At 33.0% G+C, this 22,285-nt stretch overlaps 1 long non-coding RNA gene across 1 annotated transcript in view; it reads right to left on the reverse strand.

Moving 5' to 3' along the window:
* Positions 1-3,100: 3,100 nt before the first annotated feature.
* Positions 3,101-22,285, reverse strand: part of LOC119243086 (uncharacterized) — a 56,559-nt gene continuing 37,374 nt past the window's right edge. The window contains exon 5 of the long non-coding RNA XR_005124633.2: positions 3,101-3,474. This is a non-coding gene — a long non-coding RNA (uncharacterized LOC119243086). The remainder of the gene's footprint in view (positions 3,475-22,285) is intronic.

Here is a 22,285-nt window from a genome sequence, read left to right on the forward strand (position 1 = left end):
ATTATGAGGTGCTGGGGGTTAGTATTCAACATATGAAATTAAGGGGCATACAGTTATGCCCCTTAATCTGTAACATTATTATATGAATTTATTTTCTTTTTCTTATATTTATTTATTTATTCATATATTGATTGATGTTCACCATGCTGTATGTTACATCCCCAAAACTTTTTACCTTATAGCCAGAAATTTGTACATTTTGACCACCATCACGCATTTCCCCAACCTTTGGCAACCTTACCAGTCTGTTCTGTCTCTTTGAGTTTGTTTTTATTTTTCTTTCTTTTTTTAGATACCAAATATAAGTGATTCCAAATAATATAGTTATTTCTTTCACTGTCTGACATTTTCACATAGCATTATGCTCTCAAAGTCCATCCAGATTATTACAAATGACAGAATCTCATATATCACATCTTCTTTGTCCATTCCTCCATCAATGGGCAGGTTGTTTCCTGTTTCCATTGGCTATTGTAAATAACCTTACAGTGAACATGGGCATTCAGATATATTGAAAACAAGTATAGACTCATATTTTAGGTTATTGCTGCCTGATGTCATAAATAGTATTTATAACAAACAATAGCCTATCCAAAAAGTTTGAGATTAAAGGCTGGCAATGAGATATGTTTAAGCATTTTGAAAACTCCCAATATATTCCTGGGGACACAGAAGTCTACCCATTTTGTGGGCTTAATGTGTGCTCAGGAAAGATATAAGCAGTTTTCACTTCCTTGAGGTGCAATGGAAACAGGAAGTAAACTTTAAAAGGGAGTTATCAACTGAGTTGCTGAGTGTTGAAAACACTCAACACAGACACAGAATCCATTGGCAAAGACTGGACAATTTTTTTCATTCTAATAATTTAAAGAAATCTGTGTAATCATTAGCTAACTGCTAAGCAAGTAGAACAAAGACTTCAACAGACACATTCAACAAAGAATATTGACTTCATAGAATATGTTCAGAAGAGTATTTAAACAAATAACTACAATAAACAGAAGCAACATATCTTAGGGAGGGAAATGATCTAATTTCCAAAGTTTCCACATTATAATAAGCAAAATGCCTGGTTTTCAGCAAAATTACAATCCAAGAAAAGAAAATCAAAGTATGGGCATACACAGGAAATAAAAATAAATCAATAGAAACTATATCTGAGGAAACAGACTTACTGAGAATCTCTGAATTAACATTCAAGAATTGAAGCTTTTAAGGTCTTCTCTGTATGATCCTCAGTCATTTAAAAATAATGACAATTTGGTTTTTTTCTTTGTATTTGTTGTCAGTATGATATGAAAATAAAAATGGTTGCTAAGATACATCAACTCCTTATGAATTGTCATGTATTGCAATAAGAACTTTTGGCTCATTATCTTACAAATTTCCTAACAATATCACAAGGTAGCTAAAATATATGAATTTACTAATGGAATGTTGAGTAAAGTATGGTTAATTAACTTCTCCAAATTTCTAAGGATACTCTTATTAGAGCAGGAATTTATATTTTTGACCCAGTAGAGCTAATTCTGCCTAATCATTGTGGAATTGCATTATGCAACACATATCTTTGGAATGCAGAATTTACTTATATTTCATGTACATTCTTAGAAATAGTTTACAGAAACAAAGAAATTCCTCACATTGAGAGAAGATAATCTTTTTTTAACAATGTCTTCATACCAAAACATAGAAAACCAGCAAGATTCTGTAATTCCTCTCAATTTCATAAGCCATAATAAAAATATTCTTTTGACTCTATTTAATTAACTGGCTTACTCTTGACAGTAAAACTTTGAGAAAAAACTCAGAAGTTGTTTATCTCCCTTTTTCCAATTCACTTTTTCAAATTATTTCTTAATTATTTTTTCAGTAAAGTTCCCATTTCCACCTTAGCCATGAAAGTGATCATTTCAGGGTCACCAATTATCACCATTTTGCTGAAATTAGGGTCAGTTTTCAATCTTCACTTAAACTCAGATATAGCTATTGACTTCTTCCTTTTGATACCTCAGATTTCTCTCTTTTTATTTTCTTCATTCAGTTTCAGAACTCCAAACTCAGTGTTTTCTTGACCTCATCAGTCACTTTTCTCAGTCATTTTTATTCATTTCTCCTCTCCTCCTAATTTCATAAAGTAAAATGTTGCATGACTTATTTCTTGGTGATTTGTTCTCTATATTCTTATACATTATGCCTGGTCTCATGTAGTCTCAAGACTTGAAATACCATCATTATATAAAACACACTTAACCCCAAAAAGTATCCATCTCAGCCTGTTCCTGTAAACCATACTTGAAATAGCCAATATGATGCCCAGAATAGATTAATAGGATGGTGGTATATTTTCTACGGAGACTACATTAAGGAAACTAAAAGTGGGATCAGCCTTTTTTTTTTTAAATCACTCTGCCTGACAACTATATCATAGGATACTTTCAAATATTTTTCTACCAACAGTATTTCATTGGTTTAAGGGTTAAATAACTTTTAGCATATTTGATAGATGCTTCATCCTATAAATGACCTCGCAAGCTATTCAATTAGTTAAGTATAATCTTGGAACTCATAGATTCCTTCTTCTTTTTCTACCTCAGTTTTTAATCAATTTATTATAAAGACCTACTATGGAAGGAAGGTGGGAGGGAGGGGTTAGGGAGGAAGGAAAAAAGAAAATGGAGAGAAGTCCCTAATGTCATGGGTGTTACACACATGTTTATGTGTGAGATTTACTGTCTGTACTATTAGTGGACTGTTTTTCCCCTTTGTTAATTTGTAGTTGCCTGTATTCACATATTTCAGCAGCAATTTTCTTTTTAAATCCTTTGTGCCTTGTAATGAAGTTGCATAAAATAACTTATTTCTGAACTCTATAATAATTTAGTGTTGTTAATAATATTAATATTGTTAACACTCATTGAGGTAATCTGTATGTCAGACTCCATCTTATACTGCAGTTTCTTCTGATGCCTTCCTCAGAAACCCTATAGACAGCTAATTGTGTGGGTGTGTGTGCACATGTGTGTGTGCTGGATTGTAATTAAAATACATTTCTTATTATGCTTAATGTTCAAAAAGTTTAACATCATCTTTACTTATGATTGTAAAACTAGGTCATATATTTTTATTCAAAGCAAATATTTCAGACTTCTACCCTCATTACTTTGCCAATTTGGGGTCTTGTAGATTGTAATAGTTTCTTGAGGCAGGGTTCCTTGAACTATCTTGATGGCAAAAATGTCAGTTGGACTGTGTTCATTTTCTCTCACCTGGCACAACTCCAGGAGTTCATTGATTTCTGTAATTAAATGAGTTGGAAGTAAATCCCAGACCTTTGCTGCACCTTAGTCATTGGTGCTTATGCCTGAATCTTAATAAGCTGTTGAGTATGATCTTGTGCCAGAGAGGCGAGGTGTTAACAGTCTTCCTGGTGTTCCCAGGCCATGTAGCAATCTGGGGTTATAATTGCCTCATCTAGGACACAGAGAGAAGGTGAAATAACATTAGATTCAAATAAAGCAGTACACTTCAGAAAGGGGTTAACTGAATGAATACAAAATCTGTCTTTTTTCCTTTCAAACAAATCCAACGTTGTTGTTGCCATCTTTAGTCTTCCTAAATGGAATGTAGCAGTTCAGGCTCTCAGTTTGATTAGGATAGTAGTTAGTGTTTGAACTAAGGGAAACTAAAACAAAGCATTTTTAATTAAATTTTGAAGATGATAAAATCCATGCAATTCAACAAATGCCAAGTTTATTTTTGTTTGATTTCTTTGAGACAGGTATAAAAATTATACTATTTCCAAATTCACTTGGAGAAACCCAATAGAAACATGCCAGACTCACAGATATATAAATATTATAGAACATGGTATTTGTTTCATGCCTCATCTATATGCAGAGTTCTCTAGTCATCCTTGTCTTTGTTCAGGCAGTTCACACATGTAATCACTCATTTTGTAGTGTACTTATATATTAATTGATTTATAAATGTTATTCAACTTGCTCCCTTTTGAAATTTTATAAAACAAAATATAACTATTTTAGTTGTAAGTCTTGAAAGCACTTCTGCTTGTCATATTTCTTTTCCTCTCAATGTTTCTCAATAAATATCAGAATGACTTCTGGATTCTTCTTATGATTATAGTTTTAACCAAGACTCAGAATGTTTGTGACTGCAATGGTAAATATTACTTTCATAAACATCATGGATTTTAATTAATTCTGAAGGCTGTAAGTTCTAATTACTCTAATATTCTCTGCATTATTGTGTGAATATATTAGAGAACCAACCCAGATTAACATTAGAATAGTTGGTGAAATTTATTAACAAATGCCTGAAAAGACAGGAACAAATAGTGTACAGAAAATAATTGCAAGTAATACTTAATCTTATAAAAAACTGCTTAATCTGGTTTACAATAACATAAATGCTGATTAAACTACACTGTGATGTCATTTCTTACCCATCGAATTAACAAAAGCATGAAAATTTAACTACAACTGCCATTGTTACAGTTGTGGGGGAAATAGGTATTCTGCCATGGTCACTAAAAGGAATGTAAAAATGATATAATGGCTGTGTAAGAAAATTTGAAAATAAACATCCAAAACAGGTAAGTTTTTACTTTTAACATCAGAAATACCAGTTCTAGGAATCTATTTATAAAAGCATATGGCCAAAAAAAACCCTGAATAATAAAGTGATTTATTTATGATATCATTCAGATTATTTATTGTGCCATGTTAGTTAAAAGTAGGAGACTGAAAACAGGCCTCTTGTCCATTATAGAGGACTAGTTGAATAAACTATGAGAAAATTACCTAAAAATTAACAAGAAGTGGAGATCCAGTATCTCTAGGTTGTATTAATTAAGTAAAAAGAAAGAAAAAGGGACCAGCCACAGGTGTAATACTTTCAAGGTAAAATTTTAAAAAGTAAGGTAGTACATTTTAATAAAATAATGGTGTTGGCAATATCAATGCACATACATGCATACTTACATTTTCAAGATGTAGTATTGGAAAATAAAGCAAAAGGAGAGAGAAAGGCAACTAAAAGAGGAGATAATAGAAATGATAGTTCTAGGAATATAGCATTTTTATGATTTTGAATTTAAAATCATGAAAATTCCATCAAAAGAGCACAAACTTAGAAATTGAAATCAGACTAAAACTAATAGGCCTAAATATCAAGTTAGGTACTATCAAGTGAGCACATAACATTTGAGGGAAGGTAATTACTTCAAATGACTTTAAACACAGATTTTGAGTATGCATCCCTAGTAGAAATGAATTATTCAAAGACAAAAAAAGGAAGCAAAGAAATGCTAACTGGGATCAAGTTTCTAAAAGTACAAGTCTCTAAAAGAGTTTACAAAAACTAAAGGGAATAGAGAAACAAGGTAAGTGACATCACAAGGTCACAGTCAAAAGATTCAATATAAAACCAAATGTTACCTTTGACCATCCATAAAGATAAATACTGTAACTTAACTGATATATCAAGTGACAATGGAGGGAAAAAAGAAGGAAAGATTATTATCAAAGAAAAGGAGCTGGAGATATGTTGGTCAGATATTGATTTGAATAAAAAAAATCTAAAAAGAAATTTTCTAGGCTACTGAGAAAATTTGAGTATAGAAGAGTATATAATATTACATCAATCACTTTTGTTTATTTTGTGAAGTGTGAAATTGTTTTCTGGTTATTATTTAAAGCACACTCATAGATATGCATAATGATAGAGCTATATAATCATTTGCACTAAGATGACATGATGTTGTTAGATTTGCTTTAAAATATGCAGAATTATTTTTTAAAAATTAGGAAAGAAAAAAACAGGACTCTAGTCCCTCTCCCTTTTTGGATTCAGAAATCTGGGATTTATGTTGATATCCCGGTGAGCCAGCCCCCATCCTCAGATTTTTTCCAAAAGTTACCTTCATTAACATAACCAGAGACGTCATTATCATTCACAGCACTTAGGAAATTATGAGGATTTTAGGAGCTGTGAGACAGAAGCTGTAAATGGAGATCAAATATATGTGAGAAATATATAAATCACAATATTGCAACTGGAAACCACCTTAATGTCTATCACCATTAATATATATGATCAGTAAGAAATAATATACAATATAATAAGCAGTATACTCTGTATGTGTGTATATAACTCAGCAATAAGTGCTAATGAACTTTTGAAACACATAATAGCATGAACAGACCACAAAATAAATACTGAGTGACAGAAACCAAATAAAAGAATGTAAACTCAGATTCCATTTATATACATCACTAAAAAATATAGACTAAAGTGACAGAAAGTCAAGTTTCTGGAGGATGAAGGAGATGATGAAGGGAGGGAGATTACAGCCACAAGTAAAGATATGAAAACTCTTGGGAATCATGGGTTTTATTATCTTAATTGTGGTAATGATTCATACGTATATTTTATAAGGGTAAGATGATGACTATTTTCTTAGTGAGTGAAGAGGTCACCTCATGAAAATCATAATAGGCCCAATAACTGATTTGAATTTTAAATCTTACAATTCAAGGTTATGGGCCTTCAGACTATTGGACTTATAAATACCTCCAAGATGAACTCAGAAGTCCTCTAAAAGAATATTAGAGATAATGGCAAGGTAAGTCTTCTCATTTCTTAAGCAGATAAGTTTTTATTGCTCTTATCTTTATACATATATATATATATATATATATATGCATGAAATAGTTTAGGCTTAATAGACACACTTGTGCTACCTTTATATGCATGCCAACATAACCAGTCTGTAACGTTTACTGAGTAATGAGTTGTGTGTTCTCTCTTTAGTGCTATGGAAAGGTATTTTGTTGGCAGTTTATAAACTGCATATGTAAATCATATGTATATGATGTATCTATAACCTCAGGAGAGAGAAACAGAAAATTATAGAGTTATAAAGTTTGATATATATAATTTATATATGTACTTTACATTTATCATGTATTTATAATTTATATATGTGAAATGCAATGCTAGATACATAGTTTATTATATGTCATTTATACATCAGTAAAGTATGTAAAGAAGAGAGGATAAAACTATACTGTTTGTCGTTTTAATTTCTTGAATAGCCTTCTAGAAGTAAATATGATAAAACACATTTTAAACCCAAAAATGTAGAATTATGACCACTTAATGTCTTAACCTTATCTTTCAGTCTATTTCTTCTTCTCTCTTCCCCTCACCGTAGAACTGTACTTCTAATTTACACATGTATGTGATATATATATCACATTTACTATGAATTTGTGTCTATTGCTTATTGTAAAATAGTGGAAATTAAATAATGAAATTATCTAGAAGTACAGTAATGTATTATAGTACTTTGGTTAAACTTCACAAGAAACCAATTATACTATGCTGTAAATTAATAGGATGTATCATATAATTCAAAAAAAGTAATAGTGAAGAAAATGTTAATCAAACATAAATAAGTACAAGTTTGATTTTTAAGTAAAAGCATCGACTAAAGATTTCAATCAGCAAAATGCAAGAAGGTTAATCCAAAAATTCATTGGAACCTGTCTGGGAATAAATTAATTCACTTGGAATGTATCACTAAAATTATTTTTTGATCTAATGGAGTGATAATTGAATTCTTTTTTTCTAATCTGAGGCAGGGGAGATAGTAGCACCACATTGTAATTACTTGTCTAGTTAAATACATCGTCCTTTTTTGTAGAAATAATTTGCTTTCAGATTCATGCTGAGAAGCAACCAGCTTCTCTTTATCATAATATAATTTAACAAAATGTAGCATTCCTTCTCCGTCAAATTAAGCAATTTGGAAAATTGAAGAGTCTTTGGGTCTTTGCTCTTCAATCATCTTCCATTGTTGCTCTCAAGTTAACAAAATAAAAATATCAAAAGGTTTAATTTCCTTGCATATAACTATGCCAAGGGAAAAGATGCCCCTAGAGATGGCAATGACTCGGAGGTTCAGGCCAACAGTGTCTTTGCACTAACTTTACTGGGTCAAAACTGCATTCCTCATTTCTCTTTCTTTTTAACCTCGCTCCTTATCATAAACACAAACTACCAATTCAAGACACCAAAATTAAAATAAGAACAAAATCACTTTCTCATTTGACCTTAAACTAATGAAGAGGTCCATCACCCTGTGTTGAACAATAGTATCTGCACTTTTCATTAAGTCCAGGTTTTAAGTGAATAAAAGTAGTTTTAACAGGCTGTATGCCAACTTGAAGTCATAAAATTTAAGCAGTATTGAAAGTTTCTACATGGTTATTATAAAGGCATTTGGAAAAAACAGTGATACAGAATTTAGAGGAAGGAAGTTGACTGATATTGATTACAAGACAAAATTTCAGCATATTCTTTCTGGCACTTTTGGCACTATTATCTTATTTACTAAATCCCCAGTGATAATTTTCCCAGTCTTCATGCCAGTGCCAACAAAACTGCAGTGAAGGGTAGACTTCTTATTTCATTAGACATTGATGAATTACTCTCCAGATATCTTCCTGATTTATATGCCTACTCTTAGTGAATGAAAAAAAAAAAACATTTACCCTTATGATTTCTAACACTGAGAGATGTTTTAATGCTTGAAAATTGAAGGAATCTGAGGTGGTATAGCATTATAGATATCATTTGCATTTTCATTCTTGTTACTGAAAAAAAAAACATTTTTCATGGTTTGGGGAAAATTTTTGTTTTCTAATAATTGAATGTTTTCATTCATTCAAAATAGAAATAATTGTCTATTCATACTTCTTTTTTCCTATTATGTCATTTTTTCCTTAGTATTTTATTTAGGATTTAGTTCAAATTATTGCAATGATTTTCACAGTTTGTTACTGTGATTTTTCACTATGATTTTTGCTGAGCAAAAACAAAGAATCATGAGTCTCTATTCTGATTCTTTGGTCAATGTTTAGCACCCCTATTCAAATGTAACTGTAGATAATTTCTGTTTTTTTAAAAAATCTTGAATATTGTAAGGCAAGTCTTTCGATATACCCCTTACTCTTTTTTTTTTTTTTTTAAAGATTTATTTATTTATACATACAAGCACTGGGTACAGTCAGAAGCACGGGAGGGTGAGAGAATTCACGAGAGCCAGAGCGGGGAACAGAACAGGCAGGCTGACGAAATACACTGCTGAGGGGAGCAGTGGGCGAGACAGGAGAGGCCTGTCGCGCCATGTGGGACCCTCACTGGTGTAGCCGGGGATCGAACCGGTGCTGCAGAGGCTACGGGCAGCTTCACAGGCCAGCGCTCAACCGCTGCGCCACCAGGGGAGGCCCATACCCCTTACTCTTTTCCTTCAAAATTTATTTTTGAGTTTTGGACTTGGAAGCTGGTATAGTGTTTACTTCCATGAATTCTGTGGCTAAGGGTCACCGAACTTATAGGAAATATATAATCCAACTCTCAGTGGAGAAGTGTCAAGCATTTTGGGGGCTGTATTTTAAAACCACACCACATTTCTGTTATTAATGAAACTAATAGGAAAAATACCCATCATATTTTAATATAAAATTTGGTGTCAGTCTTTCAATCTAGAAAAAAAATATTATTTTTACACATTTACTGTTAAAGCACCCTGGTGGATTTAGTCTATTTCACTCGACTTTTTCAGAACTGTCATTCAATTCTGTTGATTTAGTGTCAGTCTTTCAATCTAGAAAAAAAATATTTTATTATTTTTACACATTTACTGTTAAAGCACCCTGGTGGATTTAGTCTATTTCACTTGACTTTTTCAGGAACTCTCATTCAATTCTGCTGATTTTCCTATTGTGTATATGTTACTTTCACTAAAATTATAGCATTATATTATTTTATTTGAAATATATATTTTGAAGATCATTAAATGTCAATTCTTTTATATGGTATATCATTATTATCTTAATTAAAATACACAATACATTATTTAATAAATTTACTAAAAACGAGTATTCATATTGTTCACAAATTTTATTACATTTCATTTTCAAGTTCATTATATATAATATTCCTTCCAATTATTATTGCTCTCATTATTTTTCTGTCTCATTTTTTTAGTCATTCATAAAGCTTTTTATAATGGGAGTTAACATTGATTATCCTATAATTATTTCATACTTTAAAGGTCTTCCATCTAGCATGTTCCCATTAAGAAGTATTTTGACAATTGGGATGTGATAAAGTTGGTTTCTGTATAGGATGACCAGATTCTGAGAATAGAGAAGTCTTTGGAGGTTACTGAAATGATTAGAACTAGAGGTAATGGTTATTTAGAAGAATATGTTTACTGTGGGATGGATGAAAATTGCTCCGTTTTGAAGGTAGAACCAGTACAACTTCTTAGATGCTTTTGGTTCAAGCTTCTGAAGGAAATGGGATGAAACATATAGAAAGACAGACTGGGGTTTGGGCAGAAATATCAGAAACTGTATTTTGTTGCTGATTCAGAAATGATAATATGAATTGTTATAACATAATATGATAATGGAGTCTCCCAAATTAATAGATCAATGGAAAATATTAACTTTAATTTGATGCAGAAAAGCATTTGATAGAATTCGATACCTTTGCTGATAAAGGACCTTAGCAAACCATAAATAGAACCATAATTACTTTTTTATAGTGAATGAAAAATATTAAATTTACCATCTTATCCATTGTAATGCATATGTTCAGTAGTATTAAGTATGATCACATTGTTGTGCAACAGTTATCTGGAATTTTCATCTTGCAGTACTGTAATGCTATACTCAACAAACACTGATTTCTACCTCCTTTCCCTCTTTGGCAATCACTTTTATACTTCCCCCCCTTTTTTTTAATCTTAGTGACTTTAAATGCTTTGTGTGAGTAGAATCATATTTTCCATTTGTGACTGGTTTATCTTGCTTAGCATAACATCCTCAAGGTAAATCCATGCTGTAGCCAATGAAAGGATTTCCTTCCTTTTTAGATGTTGTATAATTTCATGGCATGTACATACCACATTTCTTTTTATCTTATCAATTCATCTGTAGTTGGTTCTACTTCTTGGATATTGTGAAAAATGCAGCAATAAGCACAGATATACAAATATGTCTTTATTTGCTTCACCCAAAGCAGACATTCTGCTTTGAACTTTTTTGGGTATGTAACCAGAAGTGGCGTGCTGGATCACAAGTTAATTCTATTTTTAATTTTTTAAAGGAAGCTCTTTTTTTTTCTATAATGGCTGCACCTTACTTTCCCAGTAACAGAATATGCCAACAACTTCTATTTTAGGGTATAAATAAAATCTTCTTTTCATGTATAGCCTACTCAGTCTGTCTTGCACATCTGTCAAATGCAGATAATGATTACTGATTCTCTTGCTATAGCAAGTTCTGATTAATAGTCTTTTCTTGTTCCCATTTCTGTGGTCTTTATTTATTTTCACAGAGTTCAAGCTCATGTTGAACCCAAATTCTAAGAAAAAGTTTGCTCATTGATAAATGATTAGTTCAGTATAATAATGTAGTTCATAAACTCATTGGGTTTTTGTTTGTAACTTGACAAAATTATTTTAATTTTATTTGAATGTTAGAATAACAAAAGGCAGAAAAAGATGACAAAAGATAATTAAAGAGGGAGACACTCCTTACAAAATATTAAATTATGTTTTTAAAGTTTTAATAATCAAAAGCAATATGCTATTCTAGAATAAAATAGAAGAGCCTGAAATGTTACTGGTATATAAAAGACATTATTATATGGCAAAACCCCAAATATTTATAATAGTTGCTAAAATTAGATTGTTTGAAATATTGGGGTTATATGTACATATACATATTCTCCTAGAATAAATTAATTACTTATTGGAACTTGAAAAATGAACTACTTTACATAAAACTACTTTACATAAAACTACTTTACATAAAATTAAAGTATATAATAAAAATATGCTTTTGAACTTTCATAAATCAAAATATTACACAAAACATGTTAAGCACTAACTTTTTATTTTTTTTAATTTTTTATTTTATTTTTTTTTATTAGATAATAAATTTTATTGTTATATTCCCCATACAATTGCAGCCCCCCCATTCTGACCCCAATCCCTTCCCTCCCACCCCCGCCCCCCTAAAAGTGTCTCTGGTTCATAGTTTTTTGTTGATTTTGATTTTCACTTTCTTATAGTTATTCATTTTCCTGGTCCCTTATTTAAGTTTTCTAGATTCCTGCTATGAGTGAGACCATCCGCTATTTTTCTTTTTCTTTTTGGCTTATTTCACTGAGCATGATCCCTTCCAGCGCCATCCATGTTGCTGCAAATTGCATGTGTTTATCTTTTTTGAATGCTGAGTAATATTCCATGGTATATATGTACCACATCTTCTTGATCCAGTCATCTATTTTTGGGCATTTGGGTTGTTTCCAAAGCTTAGCTATTGTAAACAGTGCTGCTATAAACATAGGGGTGCAGGTGTTCTTTGGAATTGATGTTTCTGTGTCCTTTGGGTAAATACCTAGGAGTGGAATTGCTGGATCATATGGAAGCTCTATGTTTAGTAGGTCCAGAAATCTCCACACAGCTTTCCACAGTGGTTGGACCAGTTTGCACTCCCACCAACAGTGCAGAAGAGTTCCTTTTTCTCCACACCCTCGCCAACATTTTTTGTTGCTAGTTTTTTTAATATGTGCCATTCTCACTGGTGTAAGATGGTATCTCATGGTAGTTTTGATTTGCATTTCCCTGATGACAAGTGATGTTGAACATTTTTTCATATGCCTGTTGGCCATTTGCATTTCCTCTTCTGAGAAGTTTCTTTTTAGCTCTTCTGCCCATTTTTTGACTGGATTGTTTTCTTTGTTGTTGTTGAGTCTCATCAGCTCTTTGCAGATTTTTGTGATCAGTCCTTTATCATTAGTGTTGGGTGCAAAAATGTTCTCCCAGTTGGTGGGGTTTCTCTTTGTTTTTGTTATTGTCTCTTTTGCTGTGCAGAAGCTCTTTAATTTGATGTAGTCCCATCTATTTATCTTCGCCTTCACTATCACTGCTTTGGGTGATGTGTCTTAAAGATGTCTTTGATGTGCAAATCACGTAGTGTTTCGCCTATATTTCCTTCTATATATTTTATGGTTTCAGGTCTTATGTCTAGTTCTTTAATCCATTTTGAGTTGATTTTTGTGTATGGTGTGAGGTAGTGGTCAAGCTTCATTCTTTTGCATGTAGCGACCCAGTTTTCCCAGCACCATTTATTGAACAAACTTTCTTTGCTCCAATGCATAGTTTTTGCTCCTTTGTCAAAGATTAGTTGACCATAAATCTGTGGGTTTATTTCTGGATTTTCTATTCGATTCCATTGGTCTGTATGTCTGTTCTTGTTCCAATACCAAAGCACTAACTTTTTAAATATAAAGGAAACATTGATAGAAAATACTGGTAGTAGCAGATGAACAAGATTAAGATAGGTTAAACAGCTAATTATAGTTGGAACACAGAGGATATAAATAACATAAATAATACCATTATTTAATCATCAAAGGAAAAAAATTCCCTTTTCATTATGCCCATGGCTTACTTAAAAACAAAAAAGCAAAAAACAATTGAACCACAAAGAAAATTCAATAAATTCCAAATAGTTGAGATAGCATAGAATATAATCTCTGTACCCAAAGCATAAACTTATTAACTAAATACAAACATTAACACGACAATAACAATAAAAACTATTTCTAAAACATTTGAGAATTTTGTAACATACTTTGAAACATTTTGGATCAAAAAGATAAGACTGTAATTAAGTGAAAGCACTACATATCATAACAAATTGGTCTAGATCCAAATTACTAGGAAGAAAATTTGGTCCTAAGCACTTTTACAGCCAGTGTAAGAAAATAAATGACTAAAGCATCCAGTATAATATGTTGGATAACAAGTAATATATCAAAGTTAAGGATAGCTGAAATAGGACTCATGGCAAGGTGATACTGCTGTTCTCTTTTTGAAATTTGTATTTTACTCTAGACATACTTTTTTTCCCCCTAACTTTTCAACACACCTCATGGAATTACCTGAAATATCCTCTTTTCTCTTTCTATTTCTTCGTATCATACCATCTTTCAGATTCTAACCAAGCCTCCCTTCTTTTGTGAAATCGTCAACAATAATCAGGTCATACTAAAACACACACACACAGATGCAGGATTTATAGCATGGATCAGTCTCAAACTATATTTGAAAACCAATGATGTCCACTCTTACATGAATGATATCGCTAACAAACTAGATAAATAACTCTTCCACAGCTTTATACTACACAGATTGTTTTCCACATGGGTTATAACATGATTGTTAAGAGTGTACTTTTGGAGCAGTCCTAATGCATTTGTTACTAAGAAATCAAAGTCTCTTCTACCCAATGTGCATAAATGCCAAAGATATGCCACACGTGTTTGGTAAAGAAAATAATTTTAATAGAGAGTCAGCTCAGCAGTAGACTGGTGTTCCAAGACTCAGATCTGCCTCTTCAGGTGTTGGGCAAATGAACTGATATGACATTTTGGAAAGTGGGGCAAGGGAGAACAAAATAGTTGAATTCCACTACTAGAGAGTGGTGTGTAGGCATAGGAATATGGGTTTGGCAGATCACTGCATAAAACTCATAGGACTGACTGAAGATCATTTTTGATGTGGGCTCTTGTCTGTATATGGGCTGGCAATCAGATCTTTCAATGAGTGGATGGCTTGTGGCTAGTTCTGGGTTACAATGTTACTAGGTTCTATTTTCATGAGAGGCAGAGTTGTTGGGGAAGACCAAGTTAGTTCTTGTTATAACAAAGGAGGTTTTAAGTTATGTGATTTGACAGCCAGTTTGAAAGTCCAAACAAAATAAAACAAAACAGCTATAACTGGTTAATGGCTAATCTATGTACATAAAGAATGTAAGGCTAGTTTCGGGATGAATTTTGACTTTTGGGACTGGTTTCACATTTGTGAAGTATCATTGGTAATATTTCCCCAGATATGGAACAAAAGATGGAGAACAAAAGCTATGTCTCCATACCTGCTCAAAAGGTGATCTAGTGAATGATGAGAACATGCATTTAAGAAATATCAGAAGGAAGAAAGTTCCTATGACAGATAAGCACTTACAGTTCAATGATGTTACTTGCCACAGCTGAGAGGAAGAAGCTGTCAGATAATAGACAAGATCGTCTTCTTGTGTCAAAAGCTTTTAGTTTATTCTAAATATAAGGGAAGATGCAGATTTCTTGTGTGATAGAGTTAAACTAAGGTTTTCTGAGGATTTTTAAACTGCAAGGTGTCAAAAAAACAAATGCAGAATTACTATGTAAGGAAAGACATTCAAAGGGAATATGGCAGGAGGAAAAAAGGGATTTATGATGGGAGAAGAAGAACTTTTTTCAGAGGAAGAATGCTTCCACATAATTTCTATGTAAATCTCAAAGGTCAGACAGAAGAGTGGAGGCAAAAGTGAAGGAGTCTCCGAGGAACTGGATATGGGAAAGTGAGATGAAAGGATAATCCATAATTGATCAAGGAATGTTTTTCCCTGAAGTCAGTATGTGCTGAAGAACATCAATGGTCAATTTCCCTGCTTTTGAATCCCTAGCCGAGATTCAAAAACTGTGTTTTCTTGTTTGTTATTGTCATTTTTCTTCATTTCTGCCTATCTTGCAGTCCTTACCCATGTGCCTGGGTGTTTTTCTTCAGTAACAATCCATCAGGTCTTGCTTTGTTCAACATCCCATTTAAGTTGCCAAGTAGAGAACGATGCTTTCATCATTAACACGTACAACACCCAGGTGCTTGGAAGAGTGGCCACAATAACAAATGGGTGCTTGATGCCTGAGAAATTTGAACAGGAACAGCTCATTTACATTAACAAATGATCATCTCCAGTGTTCTAATTTAGCGTAACCAGGGCTAAGGAAATCGGAAAAGGAAGAGAGAAATAGCTTGGGAGAGAATAATGAGGGAGTCTTCATTCAATGGGAACTTAAGTCTTCCTGAATTAGTAATGTTAAACACACTGGATAATTATGCATTAAAGGTAAATCAATAAAGTGGCAGAAGGCAAATAACGTGGTGAATGCTGGTGGGATAATAGTTATTTTTCTGCACCATTTAAGTGCAATGGAGGTTGAGGGAGAAGAACTTCACAAACTGAGAAAATTTTTGTCTTAAGGAAAGATTCTCTTCATTCTTTTCAAAATTGAGTCATGTTTTTCATTATGCAGCAGAAATTAGGTGAGATCACAAATAATTAATTTATATACAAATCTGAGTCCTTACTTTCATTTAAGAACATGTATAAATACTCCTCCCTAAAACCTCTCCTCCATACCACACATTTGTTTTGTGTAAACTGTGTATCTAGAGGTCATAAAAGCAATGGGTAAGGGAAATTAAAAGTGTCATCTGTGCCAGAAACTCCTCTTTTACTTAAGTTTTAAAAAAACACAGAGAAATGGGTACTGGTTTTATTCCCCATTTTACAGATGTGGTAAATGAGACAGAAAGAAAGAAGGAAATCAGGGCTAAAGCAAATCTTCAGGAAAAAAATGGAAGAATAGTTCATGCATGCACAAGCAAATTATTGTGATGGAAGAGGCACCAGAAGTGCTGGTAAAATGAGTTCTTTCTGTTAATTGTGGGTAAAATTGTAAACAGAGGACATTTTGACTGCTAGGACGTGCCTTTCTGGACTTCTGCAGATACCTATTTTCCTCTTTGTTATGAAGAGATACTCTAATAACCATCAGAGTGGCAGTCATTCATAGGGTTCTTATCTCCAAGAAATTTATATTTTGAAGTCTAAAAGTCAGCCCTGTTCATTAAATAGAAATCATTTCCTGAAAAAGGAATATTATTGTTCTTAATGAGAAGTGTCTTAGAGATGAGAAGAAGGATAAATGATGAAAGGATGAAACAGTAGGGGAGAGAAGGAAAGAGGAGGAAAAGGAAGGAATAAAGGAAAAGAGAATGTTTCACAAAGTTCAGTGAAGAAACCTGAAAATATTTAAAACATCAAAACAGCACCTGGTAGCTTGATCAAGGTGGGAAGTTTAGGTTAAAAGTGGTAATAAGAGGGCTTACTACCCTCTTCCAGGCTGCTAAAAGGGAACAAAAATGAATATTTTTGAAAAGACAAATGTCTTCAAAATGATTGTGCAAACTTATTCAATTAATATAAGATTCTGGAATAATATGAGGTTTTAAGTAGTATTATGTTTATTCTTCATAGAGAAAAATCATTCAGCTTTAATTAAACTTTAAATGCATTTTTTCAACATAAAATAAATATGATAATCAAATGTTATTAAATACAATTTACAGAGAGGACAGTTTATATAAATTAATTTTAACTAATATACTTCTATTTTTGAGCAATTTAGGTTTACATAAAATTTGATCAGAAAGTGCAGTGTTTCAATACGCACATTCACTTCACCTTCTTCCTTATTTCCCCTATTATTGACATCTTGCATTATTACAATTAATAGGCCATCGTTATTTATTTTATTAATTAAAGTGCATAGTTTATATTAGAGTTCACTTTTTGTGTGGTCATACACAATGACATTTATCAACCATGATAGTATCATACAGAATAGTTTTGCTGCCCTAAAAAATCCCTGTGCTCCACCTATCATCTCTTCCTTCTGAGAATCTCTGATCTTTGTCTCTCATTAGTGTTGACTTTTTGAGAATGCCATATAACTGGAATCATACAGTCAGTAGTCTTTTCAGACTGTCTTCATTCATTTAGCAATGTTCATTTAAGCTTTCTCCATGTCTTTTCATGGCTTGAAAAAAGCTCATTTCTTTTTAGCACTGATTCATTTGTCATTGTATGGCTGTACCTGTTTGTCTATCCACCTATTACATGACATCATTAGTTTGTTAGGATTGTTAATTACAAAATATTACAGATGGGATGACACAAGCAACAGAAATTTATTTTTAGTTTTGAAGGCTGTAAATTCAAGATTAGGGTGTCAGCAGGTTTTCAGGTTTTCTTTCTTCTGAGGCATCTCTCCTGGTCTTATAGATAGCAACCTTTTGTCTGCCTGCTGACATGTTTTTTCTCTTTTCTCACATTTGTGGTGTTTCTCTGTCCAATTTTTATCTTTTTGTAAGGATGACAGTCAGATTGGATGAGGTCCCACCTTAACAACCTTATTTTATATTAACCACCTCTTCAAAGGCTCTGTTTCTAAATAGAGCCCCATTCTCAGGTACTAGGGGGTAGGGCTTTACTATATGAATTTTGGGGCTACACAATTTGGTCAATAACAGACATCTTTTTTGCTTACAAGTTTTTGTATTTATGAATAAAGCTGCTATAAATATTTATGTGCAAGTTTTTGTGTGAATATATGTTTTCAAATCATTTGGGTAAATATCTAAGAACACAATTGCTAGTTCATATGGTAAGAGTATGTTTAATTTTATAAGAAACTGCCAAACTGTCTTCAGAAGTGACTGCATAATTTTAGATTTTTACCAGCAATGAATGAAAGTTTCTGTTGCTTGGCATTCTTAGTAGAATTTGTTGTCTTTTTCTTAGGGAAAATGATGTTAACTATTATAATAGGCATATAGTGCTATCACATTAATATACTATTTGAAATCCCTAAAGAAATATAATGCTGAGTATCTTCTTATGTGCTTTCTATGCCAGCTTTCTATCTTCTTTTGTGAGATGTCTGTTCAGAATTTTTGCCCATTTTTAAAATTGAGTTGTCTGTTTTTCCTTGTTGAGATTTAAGAGGTCTCTGCAGATTTTGGACACAGGTCACTTATCAGATATGCATTTTGCAAATGTGTTCTCTAAATCTGTGATTTATGTTTTCATTTCTGTAATATAAATTCATTATTTTCTGATCTTTCTGTTTATTACCAATTGTAGAAGTGCATAAACTGGCATTTGGGAGCATGTGCTCTTGGACTAATAAAGCAAAATTCCTAGTTACTGAGAGAACCGCAAATGTTTCTCTAATCATGAAAACAATAATCCTAATTCTAATCTGAATTACTACCTAAAACTCGTACTCAGTTTCTGGAGAATCTATACAGCTAAAGTGAAGTGAACAGACTGCATGAGTAGTATTAAGGGTAATGAACTAATGATTAGGTACAATTTTCTCTGCCTGGGAATTTTTGCACAAATGTGTGTGCAGGGGACACAGGTTTCTAGTAACAGTCTTTGCCTATAGCTTTGAGCTTGTCTTTTAAGCAACAGCATTTATCTCAAACTATCCTGTGAGTATTGGCAGTCACATTAGAAGGTACCCCAATAGCCATGTCTGTATCACCTTTGCCTTTTCCAAACACTTGTTTTGGAACAATTCAAGAATCACAAGGACTGGAAAAGATAGTGCAAAGAGGTTCCATGTAACTTACACTAAGTCACAAAAAGTAACTAATATTTACTTTTTATATTAACTACATTACAATATCAAAATCAGGACATTGGAATTGGTATAATAAGCATGTATACTTGTAAGTCACTTTATTACATGTGTAAACTTATGTAACCATCACCACAATTAAGATAAAGAATTACCTCATCCCCATAAAAATGTTTCTTATGCTACTTACATCCACTCTCCTTTTTCCCACCATCTGTAATCTCCGGCAACTACTAATCTGTTCTTCAGTTTCTTATTTTTGTCATTGCAAGAATGTTAACATAATGGTACCGTAATATGATAATTTTTAAGTTGACTCTATTTTTACTCAGTATAATATTTTTTGGATCCATCCAAGTTGTCAAATATTCAATAGCTTAGTTCTTTTTATTCCTGCTATTCTATGGTATGGATGTACCACATTTATTAAAGGTCATTTTGGTGTTTCTATTTTTGGATATTATAAACAAAACTGATATTTTACAAAATATTGATGAAAGGATAAATACAACTAATAGCAATACCTTATGAAAATATAGTAATTAAAATTATAAAAAAGCAATGCAAAGTCATTGAATAAATAGATGTGGGGACACAAAAAGAGGGAAAACTATGAAAGACAATAGTCACAGACTGTTTCTGCTAGTCACAATGGCATCACCAGTATTTATGACCCTTTCCCTTCACTAATATTTGATGACCTTCTGTTTAATCTTACACCTCAGCTGATCAATAGCAGTTTACTGATGGTGTGACAAAAACCTTTACTTTTGAGAGATATGGTCCTGCCTGTATTAGGTTGCTGTGTCTTATGTCTACTTGAAAAAGTATATTTCTTTTAAAGTATATTATACAAAAAAAAATGCTCATAAATGTGCATCTTCATAAACATCACAGCTATGAACAAACATTATGGGCCATCTTCTTAAGAATAGTATGTTTAGTTTTTTGTCCAGGATACTTAAAAACCTAGGAGGAGGGCCACGCTGGTGGTACAGTAGTTGAACGTGGGGCTGCAAAGCTGCCCACCGCTTCTGCAACGCCGGTTCAATCCTCAGCCCCTAGCAAGGGTCCCACATGGTGCGACAGACCTCTCCTGCTGCACCCACTGCTCCCCTCAGCAGTGTATTTCCTCACTCTGCCTGTTCTGCTCCCCACTCTGGCTCTGGTGAAATCTCTCACCCTCCTGTGCTTCTGACTGTACCCAGTGCTTGTATAAATAAATACATAAATCTTTAAAAAAAAAACAAACCTAGGAGGAAATCAAGTGACCCTCCTTCCTAAAAGTCTAGAATATAATGTAACTTTGAGTTGCAATGCCATATCATCCTCCATATTTTCTGCAAAGGCTTGCGTTAAGAAGTCAAGTGCTGGATTTAAACAATTTGTTTCTGTCTCCCAAGTTTGCTTTCTCCTTTATGATCACCCAAAATTCAATGTTAATTTATAAATACTGAGAAGGAACTGAGATATTTTAGGGCTCTCAGGCAAAATAAACTTCAAAAATGATCAAAGCAAACCAGAATTGACACTTCCTTGGTTATTGTTTCCATCTTAATAGCTGTCTGATATAACTCCTCTGCTCTGACTTTAATGCATATGCTGAGATATGTCTTTGTCCTTTAATGATACTGTTTCACTATAGTATGCCAATTCTGTGCTTTTTCTTAGAAGTATAAATGCAAATATTATCTTGTATCTGTCTTAAGGGTTTAAGGAATATTAAGTAGGGAAAACTTAGAGACATAACTCTTCAAAGTATAAACTCAAGGATCTGCAATGTATGTAAAGAGGAACAGCACAAGGGCCAGCAATGAAAGGGGATGGAATAGAGGGAATGTTTTCTATAGAAAAATGTAGTAATTATACAGGCAGAGGAGATGAGGCTGTGGAAGTGTGTCCCAGGTATTGATACGCCCCGAGGAGTACTATAGGGTAAATATTTGATGAAAGAGCCTGGTTTAGAATGTGAAGTATGAGAGATGAGTGATAAGCAATGATTGTGGCAAGCAGAAAAGGCCAGGCTGTGAAAGACCATGTGCACCATATTTTGTGGACCGAATGTTAACTTTCCCCAAAATCATACATTGCAATCTTAACTCCTAATGTGATGGTATTTGGAAATGGGAACTTTGGGAGGTAGGTAGTTAGGGGGAAGTCCTTATGATGACATTAGTATACTTACAAGAAGAGAGAGAACAGAGCTTCCTCTCTCTCATTAAGCCTGAAAGTCAGGAATAGATTTCCTGAACAGGCATTGAATTGGCCGGCCTTTTTGACAAATCTTCAATTTCTCAAACTCCTGAACTGTCATAAATACATGAATTTTTTAACTCCCCAATGTATTGTATTTTGTTATAACTGTCTGAGTTGAATGAAACTCTGCTAAAAAGTTAGAAACAGTGAAAGGCAATGGGTCATAAATGCAAAAATATTCAGATCATGGACTTAATAGATTCTGCTAATGTGTTGGCCAGTTATGAGACTGGATGAGAGATCTAAGTGGAATCTTGATTTTTATTCTTAACCAATTAGGAACAGACAGAGAAAAGTCAGCATTGCTGAGGACAGATGTCACTATCTTTAGTTTTGAACATGCTGGGAGACTCACAAAGCATTCTGTGTGCGTGTGTGTGTGTGTGTGTGCACGTGCGCATGCCTGAAGTTCATGAGAGGACACAGGGTTAAAAATGACTAGAAATACATTGTATATATGCACTCATGTCAAGCTGAACTAAGGAGAAGGAGGTGATACAGTAATTTGAAAAGAAAGGCAGGGTACTTATTCCCAAGAAGGAATCTTACCTTTCCTTTTTGTCAAACACCTTGTTTCTATCTGCTCCACCTGTTTTTTATTTTTCTTATA

Source organism: Talpa occidentalis, unplaced genomic scaffold (genome assembly GCF_014898055.3).
Source record: "Talpa occidentalis isolate TD23 unplaced genomic scaffold, MPIMG_talOcc4v2.1 talOcc4.13, whole genome shotgun sequence".
NCBI classification, from domain to species: Eukaryota; Metazoa; Chordata; class Mammalia; order Eulipotyphla; family Talpidae; genus Talpa; species Talpa occidentalis.